We start from the raw sequence: 9,741 nt of genomic DNA, 5'->3' as shown, positions 1-9,741 counted from the left end.
CAGCGTTGTTGGCCCTCTCTTCCTTTCGGAGCTACCACTAGGGAATTTTTTATCTCGTTTTGGAGAGATGAGGAAAGGGACCTAAAATGAAGAGAGTATCAGATCTTAATATCGTTTAATGCAGGTCAAAAGAAAAGAAAGAGAATAATGGAGAGATATGTAAAGGACTCAAAAATGCAGAGCTCCCAAGAAGAAGTAGGAGCCGTGGACCGAAGTCTGGGTAGCAGAGACGGGGACGGAAGGCGACAGGTAATCAGCTTGGTTTGTAAGGAGCTCTGCGGTTGAGAACGGTGGGAGGAGGGGGAATGAGGGGAAAACCTTTGTTTAATGAGGAAACCTAATTTTTGCGCATCTGGAAATCTTGGTCCCAACTACGAGCTGAAGGCGGGTACCCCCTCCCCACCCAGGGAAGCAGTGCGCATGTCCTAGCCGTCGGATTTGCATGATAAGGCTCACACGTGAGCCAACTATGGCGGAGCCCAGGCGGGTGGTGGCGGCCAATAGAATCCTGCTCTTACTGCGCCTCTGGGTCACATTGACATCGCGGTCCCCCTACAATAGGCCTTTAAAACCCACTTTAAAAATAAAAGGAGTGTTTTAGTATTGATTCTCGCCTTGGCACGCTAGATTTCTGTGGAAAATAGACATTTTATAGCTACAACTACATTTACTAAAAGCAAGGGTTAAAATATTCAGAATTTAAGAAAAGGAAGACAGAGAGAGGAGTCTGTTCAAAGAGCACTGGCGGGAAGTCAAGGAATCTTGAGTACTGCTACCTTCAGAGCTGGGAGATTTGTACCATCACATAAAAATCACTCCTACTTCATGGACCTGAATGAGTCTCAGAAGCAGAAACATTATGTGTACAGGCCTGGCTTGGGGAAACAACCCCAAGCTGGGCTCTTTCTCCATCCCTTATCCCCAGACCCCATGGTTGCTGGGGAGCTGGGAAGCTAGAACACCTGTGGCTCCACCTCTCTCCCCTTCCCAGACACCAAAGTGGTCTATGTGGTGAGGTCCATGAGTTAGCTCTTACATCTGGGAAATAGGGCTAATTAAAGAAGGGCAGAGGGAGCTAGAAAGACATGACATGAGTCTCCAGCCTGTCTGGGTCTCTCCCACCTCCACCCAAGCTCTGAGGCTGGAAACGATGAGGTTGATTCTCTGGGACTGCAGAAGGGGTGGGCCAGCTGGGAAATATTACCTATCCTGCCCCATCTGCATATAGTGCTGCTGCCTGCCCTTGCTGCAGCACCATCCTGACAGTTACCCTGTACTCTTTCCTCTGTATATCCCTGCCAGAATTACTGCGGGCCTCCAACGCCCCTGAGAGTGCGCCTGTCTGTGACAGGAAAACTACTTGTTCATATCACTGAAATAAAACAGGTGGGGATTATTTGCAGTTCCTCTCCTCTTTTGTGTAATTTACAAGTCTTCAATGTAGGATTAGGCTTCAAATGCATTTGGTCAGGTACATAGTTTTTAATGCTCAGCTCAAACAATGTGATGCTTAAAACCATCCCAGAAGTGCCTCTGTTTGTCTCTCAGGTCATTTCTTTCTCATTATAACATGGCTTTTTTGTTTGTTTGTTTGTTTGTTTGTTTGTTTGTTGAGAGTATGAACCAGAGTTCCACCCTAACCTTCCAAAGTACAAGCCTTCTAAATGTATTAAATAGTGATTTTAAGGTCTTACCTGTTAATCTAAGATCAATATTACTTGACCAATAACTATCAGGTACACATGCTGCTAAGCCCTTAGTTGACAACATCGATGTCTATTTGCAAAGTAGATACCCACTGAACCTTGAGAAATGCTGGCTGGTAGCCTCTGAATAGAGAAAAAAAAATTCATCACAATTGTGTTTTGGGGATTGTTTCTGCAAAAATTAAGCTTTCTCCTAAACTGGCCCAATAAAATCAAAAGAGGCTCAAGTTGAGATGGCCATGTTGTTTAAAATACTCCTTAAACACTAGATTTTAGGCTTTTTCTTATAATTGACTTATCTTTGTTCTTTAAGAAAAATAATGGTGCATTTGAAAGAAAATATAAACCTGAAGGGAAAAAAAAAAAAGTCCATCAGCCAATTAGTAATTTTCAGTGCCCACAGTTAAAGCCAAATCCACCTTCCCTATCTTGGGAGTGACTGCAGTAAGTGAAGAGGTTTTTCTTCTGGAGCACTTTGGGTAAAACTGAACCAATGTAAGTCTCAAATTTGTGGCCTAGACTCTTGAGGCAGGTTTCAGATCACGCATGAGGTTAACTTTGATGACAACTTACTGTCATCTTTGAGAAAAGACAAGACCAGCAGATGCCGTGGGGTGAGGGGGCGATGTCAGGTGGGAAACCCTGAGGTGCAGACAGGACAGTGACTGCCTCTGGAGCTGCTGTTTACAGGCATCCTCTCAGCTTTAACCCAGATCCCTGCAGTCTCTTTGTCTCCCATTTGTGCTGACCTTAGGGTACTTTCTGGCTCCTGCCCATCCCAGGAGGCAAGGCTGGCCCTTAGCACTTTGTGCCACAGAGTGTGTTGATAAACCAGCTGAACTGGGAGCATGTCCTTCCCACGTAGGGCTGTCCCCCTCTTACTTAAGCTGGGACTTACCAAGTTATAGAGAAATGGCAAAGGAGGGTAAAGAGGAAGATTATTGAGGACTGCTGCAAAAACAGAATTGATGGGTGCAAAGGCTTCTGGGAACCAATGCTGCCTCCTCCATGAGGACTCTGAGGGCTGTTCTTACAAATCAGCTAGGGCAGACAAATCTCCTACCCCCTATTATTTCAGGTGTTCAGGAATGGGAGTAGTTAGGGGGGTAGGGGGAGATTCCCTTTCCTCTAGTGCAGGTCAGCCAGGGAGCAAGAAGGAGGCTAGGGGGCTTGGGACTCTCAGTCCCACTGGGACTTCTTCAGGTGCCCTATCTCAGCGTCTGCCCCTGCCTGCTCTCCTGATTCAACTCCGGTGCCTGGGACGCCCTGTCCATCCCACAGGTGTTACTTTAAGGAGGTTAAAGGTGCTACAGAAAGCTTTTCTCTATCTTCCCAAGACTGGAGCTAACCCAAGCCAGTCGGCAGGACAGCAGAACGAGCGCAGTTGCCCAGGCTGGCGTTTTCAAAGAACGTGGATTTCAGGCTGTATCTTGAATATGAATTGAATTAGCCTTCTGTGCTGGTGTGACTTCGCTTTGAAACTCAACTTGTCAAAGTATGGTTTTAATTAAACGTCTTCCGGCTCCGAAAGATTACATGTTTTGTAAAATATATCCTAGCATGAAATTTACTTCCACGATCTGAAATTAGGTTCCTTGTAAATGTTTTCATAAAAAAGAAATAGGAAGGGGGTGTGTGTGAGAATGGAGCAGTTCCTACTCGCTGCGTTCCTTTAAAACATCCTGCCAGCCGGCCGCCTCGGCGCCGGGCAGGTCCCAGGCCGGCCCGCTGACAGAGGAGACACAGGGCACCCAGGACGCGCCAGTAACCGGAACCCGCCCCGGCAGGCGCGGCCCATGCAACTTTGGCAGTTGGAGACAATTCAGCAGTCAGACAAGTTAATCCTGCACTGATTTGTTTCGGATCCATCTGCAGGACGCCGGATACCCCTTTCGGCTGCCGTTGCAGACACCTGTCTCCCTCTTTACCCCGGACCGCTGTGCTTGTCCCGTGAAAGATGGAGAGAAAAGACGATCGGGTGCAAAAGGGCCCTCGGCATTTCAGACAAAACTTCATTTCGAAAGTTAAAGTTCTCTTTGAAGAATACCTGGCTAGCATTTAGAACCAGCAATGTTGATCGATAGCCGTCCTAACAGACTGTCCAAAGCTGTTCCAAACCAATCTCAAAAGCCTCTCTGATGGAGAAGGAGGACCCCCGAGGGATCTCTGTCACCTCCCTGAGGACGTCTATCACTCACTAGTCCTCAGAGGAAAAAGGACCCCGTTTCCCTGCGTGGGGCCAGGGATGGTGCCTGTGCGCGATGCGTCTTTCTATTCCGTATAGAATAAGAGCTGTGCCCCTGTAGGATTCTCTTTCCAAACTACTCTCTGAGAATTCCGCCAACTCTGGCGGATTTGCTGTGTTCAAGTAAAACTTGGCGCACACAGGGTGGGATGTGAAGGGGAGGGAAAGGGAGGAGGGCTGGAGGGCTCATCTCCTCTCTTCCAGATAATTGGGACCCGAGAAACGAAGAGTGAGTAGCGCAGTAGGGAGAGTTATTTATCTCCCTCCACCTGAAATAAGCAAGACCAATAACGCGCCTCGCTTTTCGCCCTGTTTACTCCATCCCCATTCAGTGATTGGCAAAACAGGCCCTGGAGGCAAAGGCAATAATTGCTCCGCTCTCTCCTTACTAGGGAAGCGTGTAGGCATTTGAAGTGTACTAAAAATAAACGAAGGAGCGAGAAAATGAAAAGGGGACAGAGTGACAATTTGCGGCAATTAAAGCGTCTGCGCATGTTGCCGGAGGAGCAGGGACCCACAGCGGTTTTTGTTTTCCCAGGCCTGATGATGTGACTAACTCGTTAGGGAATTTTCGTCTCGGGTTGTGTGTGTGTGTGCGTGTGTGCGCGCGTGTGCGCGCGCGTGTTCAGCAGCCAAGGAGTCCGCTGCAACGCCAGGTCCGTGGGGGTAAGGGGCAGCCTGGGACCATTTCTGTGCCCCTGAAAACCGGTTGGCCTCGGGGAAGAGCGGGGTCCAGCTTCCTCAGCCCTCCCCCTGCCCCCTAGCCGGTCTCAAGTGAGAGTCCCTCAGCCAGCACTTGGCCACCACGCCTTTCAGGAACTTTGGGTCAAGTTTCCAGCTCTAAGGTGTCTAACCTTAAAGAGGAAAAACGTAATGATTCTGACGTTTATTTCACAACCACCTGAGATGCAAAGGAAAGGATAAGGGGTAGGAAGAGGGGGGTGGTAAGAGGGGCGGCCAGCCAAATCAAAGCTTAGGAGAGATTTTGACAGCGCGCTTGAAATATTACTCTCAGTTTTTGGAAGACTTTCAAGAAGAGAGAGGGGGTGGGGATGGAGAGAACCACAGCTTTCTCCTGTCTGTCACTGAAGCGTCTAAACAGAGAGGGCTCCAGCTTCGCTACACTCGAGAACACACAGTGGGAAATTGCTTCAAGATACAGTAGGGCTCTCTTCTTTCCCCAGACCTTACCTGAACCGTAAAGTTCGCGGTAAGGATGGGAAGGGGAAGTCCTGGATATCAAAAACCTGCATTGCCTCGAACCCGGACATCACAAGGGTAACCCCAGGCCCTGCTCTCCGCCTGGGTCTGGCTCAGGCCGCCCAGCCACGCGCCCAGACTGGCGCCCCTTGTGGATCAGCTCCCCATCCCCGCTCCCTCCACCCCTGTCGAGGGCCACGGAAGCTGGTGGGGGGCGACACTGTACAGCCACCGCCCAAGTCCAGCTCGGGCTGGCTTCAATGAAAGCTGGCAAATCCGGCGAGTCTCGCGGAAATTTTCTTCGACCCTAATTCAATTTTAAAGCGGATTTTTACTATTAAAAACGCTGCCGAGCAACACATTGAATTAATCTGACTGTACGGTTTTAATTACAGTGAGGCTTTCTCTACAAATCTGTACAAGACAGTGGCTGGCTCTGGGAGGATCTCTGCCTCCTGAATTGCATTATCCGGCCCCACGTTCCCCGCAGACAACGGCGCGTGGGAGCCAGCTGCGGGCGGGGGCGCTCCTGTCCCCTCTGCTTCTGCCCGCCCTCCCGGCTCCTGTCCTCCCCGTCCCTCCTTTCCCCCAGCCCCATGGAGAGCCCTGGACGCCCTCCTGTCTGTTGGCTGCACTGAAATCCCGAAACGCTATGCTTGCTTTTAAACTCTCGGGCCCAAGACCTTTAGGGCCTTCAGAGCCTCTTTAAAATGACTCGTTTTGTCCGGGGAGGGTGACTGCTTTTGTAATTTTTTAAAGGGTTCTCCAGAAACTTCGCAGCTGTCAGAGGGAGCGACGTGGTGCCCCAGGTGTCTGAGGGGAAAGCAGGTTAGGGAAGAGAGAGTGGGGGTGGGGGGTGGCGGATAGAGAAAAGGAACCGGTGGGCCTCTAGGTTTGGGGTCTAGCTATCCCCCCCCCCAAGGTCCCGAATAAATACAGGTGGGGCAGGCCTGCTGGCAAACAAGGCTGATTTTATCAGCCTTAGTTTTGTTTATTTGTTGTGCAACTAACATTGTGGGACAGTGACCCCTAACCAAAAGGGATGGAAAAGAAAACTTGAAGAGAGGTACTCTCAGGATGAATCAGATTCACACCCCTTCTCTCTGCTGTTCACTCTCTCATTTTCCTTCTCTCCCGAACTCCCTTTTTTCCTCTATCCCTTACTTTTCCCCTTCTCTGCTTCCCTTTCCACAGTGTGTGGAAAGAAAGATGGCAAACCCCAATAAGTGTCCAAAAAGGCACAACTCTCAGTGTGTATTTAAAGAAGCAACGGCTTTGAGCTCTGTGGGGGAAGGGGCCTCACTTGACAGAGAGGGAGCATTTTTATTTTCTGCATAAAATTAGTGAAACCTACAGAAAAATATTATCTCACTCCCTTGAGTAGGATTGGGGGGGAGTGCTTTCTCCTGGATTTGTGTAAAAAGGATTTCATTCTGAGGGGAATGAGGTGAGGGTTTTTTTATTTGTTTGTTTTTAACAATCCTTACTTCTAGGGGTTCTCAAACTGATTGCCTTCTAAGGAAAGTTTAGCTAAAAACCCAATATATTACTTTTCCATTTAGTGGGATGTTATAAAATAAAGGGGACAAGAAATGCCTGTATGCAGGCACGAGCATGAAAGTCACCAAAGCATTTACATCACAAGGGCAGTCAGGTACAGAACAACTCTCTCTCGCTCTCATGAAAAATGGTTTTCATTTCTTTTTCTGTTGTAACAGAGAACCATCTAAGAACTCACATGATAGCAAGAGGATGTTTTCCATCCTAGGTTTTCTGAAGAGTTGTCCCAAGCCTGCCTGTTGAGGAGCTTGTTTTAACATTGTTATTGTTACTGCTGATGAGGGGATGCAGGAATTAAAACAGAGGATGCTTCGAGGCATTTAGGAAGATGCTTGGCCAGATATATTAACTCCTTATTATGCCTAAAAATAGTCTGCTGTTTCCTGTTGATGCTTTTTCCCTGCCACTCTGGGGCTGCATTTATCCTCCAATGGTCAGGGGTCCTGGTTTCCAAAGACTGGCTTGATTAAAGCTGACTTCTGACACCCCTCCCTTCCCCCTTTCCCTGCTACATTTCCCAGCAGGGCAAATACAGGGAACTTAGCTTTGGTTTATCCAACAGATTACAAAGACAAACATTACCATTTATCTTATTTTAATCTAAGTGTTTAAACATTGTTGAGTTATTTTTTCCCCGGACTGAGAGAAGAGAATTTGTGTACTAGGGAGTGGGGTCCTATGCTTGAAAGAGAGGAGAAGAGAAAGGGAGGGAGGCAGAAAGACTGTATACAGCCTCAAAACTGGGGAAGGTGGTCATATGTGTTGTTTTCCTCCTGAATCTATTCTAGCCCAGCATATTGGTTCTGTCTCCTAAGAGAAATTTGAAGGATCAAACAGTCTGGAAATAGGGTCAAGGAGAGGCAAAAGATGTTGAATTTGAAAATCTAGTTGGCTTCATTTTCATAACTCCCCTGGACTCCAGGTTTGAAAAGACCTGGAACAGGAGCCTCTAAATTGGAACATGCTTAGTTAATATTCTCCAAATCGGACAGTCTAGAAAAAGTCTATTAAGCCCTCAGTAGGTATCACTGGCCCTGGTGGGCCCGTGCCATCCATTTTGGGGTTTCTGAGCTACCCATTCTTGGGCCCAGGATTGGATAAATGAGAGAGATATTGTCCCAGATTTCAGTGAGCCTCTTTCTTTCTGGGTGAGGAGTTGACAGGACCTACTGTTTTAGCTGCATTTTGGAGAGCCTAATAAGGGAGGGTGTTAATATTGCATTATAGTTTTATCACTAGAGAAAACAATGCCACCATCTCAGTGCTTTCCTGCAAAGTCTGATACTTTTGGCTACTCCTGAAGATACCATCACTGGCCTGGGCTAGGAAAGGAAAAAAGGCAGCTCTCATGTTCCCCCCAAGCTTTCCCAGGTGCATGTGTTGGGGGAGGAGAAAAAAAGTGCCTGGGTTTCCAGGATATCAAGCACCCTTTTCCTATACTGTACACAAACAGAATTTTACATTGAATGGGGAAAAGACTAGCAGGAATTTTTTCCACCAATGTCTCCTGTTGAGAAGAGGGTTCTTAGCATGGCCATGTAAATCAATACCAAGTTATTTCTTTGAATTCAAAGGCTATTTATCCAGGTCTAATTTCTTTAGAATTAACGTGATAACTGAGCCCAACTTAGCAACCAAACCCAGCCAGGCCCTGCCTGGCTTGAATGTACTTCTACAGCCCGCAGAGGCTGCAAACCCTCCACCCACACCCAACCTATTCCCTGGCTTCTGCATGCTGCTCGCAATCACCAGTCAATGGCTAGAACAGCATAGGACTTTCTTACCCAAAGAGCCCACTCCTCCAGTGTGGCTGTGGGCACGCTGACCTGTTACATCGCGTGTTGGCAATCAGTTGGTATTTGTCTCTAAATAACAGTGACAACCAGAATACAAGCCCTAACACTCCAACATCTTAAAAAGCAAAAAGCAGTCTAGGCCTCAAATCCTGCCTCTTAAAACTTAGTGAATATGACCCTCCCCTACTGTGGGCACTATAAGAGCCTTAGGCCTCTGACTCCTCCAGATTGATGGCTTTACTTCTACTTTGAATGATAAAGACTTCTTAGGCCTGCCTGCCCTCCTCCTCCCACCCCCAAGGGCTGGCCTGGGTTCCCCAGCAGGCAAGACAAAGAGGTAGGAGCCAGGTTCCGGCAGGCGGCAAGCTGGGTACAGGGGCCTGGAGTCCCTGAGGTCTGGGCTTTCACTTTGAAACCCTGAAGAATCCCCGAGTTCTTTCCTCTGAAGGTGCGGGCTGGACCTCGGGCTGAACAAACCGAGGACGATTCGCCTCCGCTCATTACCAATGCCCATGACACTGGGCGAAGGACTTGGAAGCCCAAATACGGGGTTCATTTAGAGAGAACTGACCACGGGCAGCAGCCCCTGCCGCAGCCAGCCACTGAGCGCCAAACTCCTCACACCCAGGCTGATGGCAGAGGCCACACGTGGCAGGCACTCGCCGCTCACCACCTTGGAGCTCCGTGTGAGGCCAGGCTAGCTATTTCCTCCCGGACTAGACGGAAAGCCAGGCACTCAAGTCTGAAGTTTGGGTTCTACACTGCAAGCGCGCACAGATACCTCTACCAAGCAGAGAGGGACCCTCTGCTCGCTTTGTTCCCCAGCCTCTGACTGTCTGAGCCCAATCTGGGTCTCTCAGCAGGTCCTAACAGTGCCTTTACCTTACGCACTAACTGCTACCTCGATGCAGCTGCACACTTGCTCCTCCAGAACACAGTGCTGAGACTTCATCCGCTATCTAACGGGGGAGGGATGAGAGCCCTGTAGCTACTACTCGGGCAATTCCAGACTTCTGGGCTTCCTCAGAAATAAAGCAAACAAGAAGGGCGAGGAGAAAACACCTTTGCAAATACAGGCTGCTACGCTCTGGATCTGGTGCTCAGTACGGGACCTTTCCGGACCCAGCTTCAACCCGCCTGGTTCAGGGTGCGACCAGAGTTGGGGGAAGCCCGCGAAGAAAGCAGTGCACCTGCGAGCACAGAGATACTCATCCGCACCGGGCAGGGGCCGGGG

At 48.9% G+C, this 9,741-nt stretch overlaps 1 protein-coding gene across 1 annotated transcript in view; it reads left to right on the top strand.

The window, feature by feature from the left end:
• Positions 1 to 236: 236 nt before the first annotated feature.
• DLX6 (distal-less homeobox 6) overlaps positions 237 to 9,741 on the top strand; it is a 17,312-nt gene continuing 7,807 nt past the window's right edge. Inside the window, exon 1 of the mRNA XM_032483970.1 lies at positions 237 to 249. The gene's annotated coding sequence lies outside the window, so the exon portion shown is untranslated. The remainder of the gene's footprint in view (positions 250 to 9,741) is intronic.

This window comes from Camelus ferus, chromosome 7, assembly GCF_009834535.1.
Source record: "Camelus ferus isolate YT-003-E chromosome 7, BCGSAC_Cfer_1.0, whole genome shotgun sequence".
NCBI lineage: Eukaryota > Metazoa > Chordata > Mammalia > Artiodactyla > Camelidae > Camelus > Camelus ferus.
The sequence above is the reverse complement of the archived record's forward strand: the minus strand, read 5'-3'. Positions and strand labels throughout refer to the sequence as shown.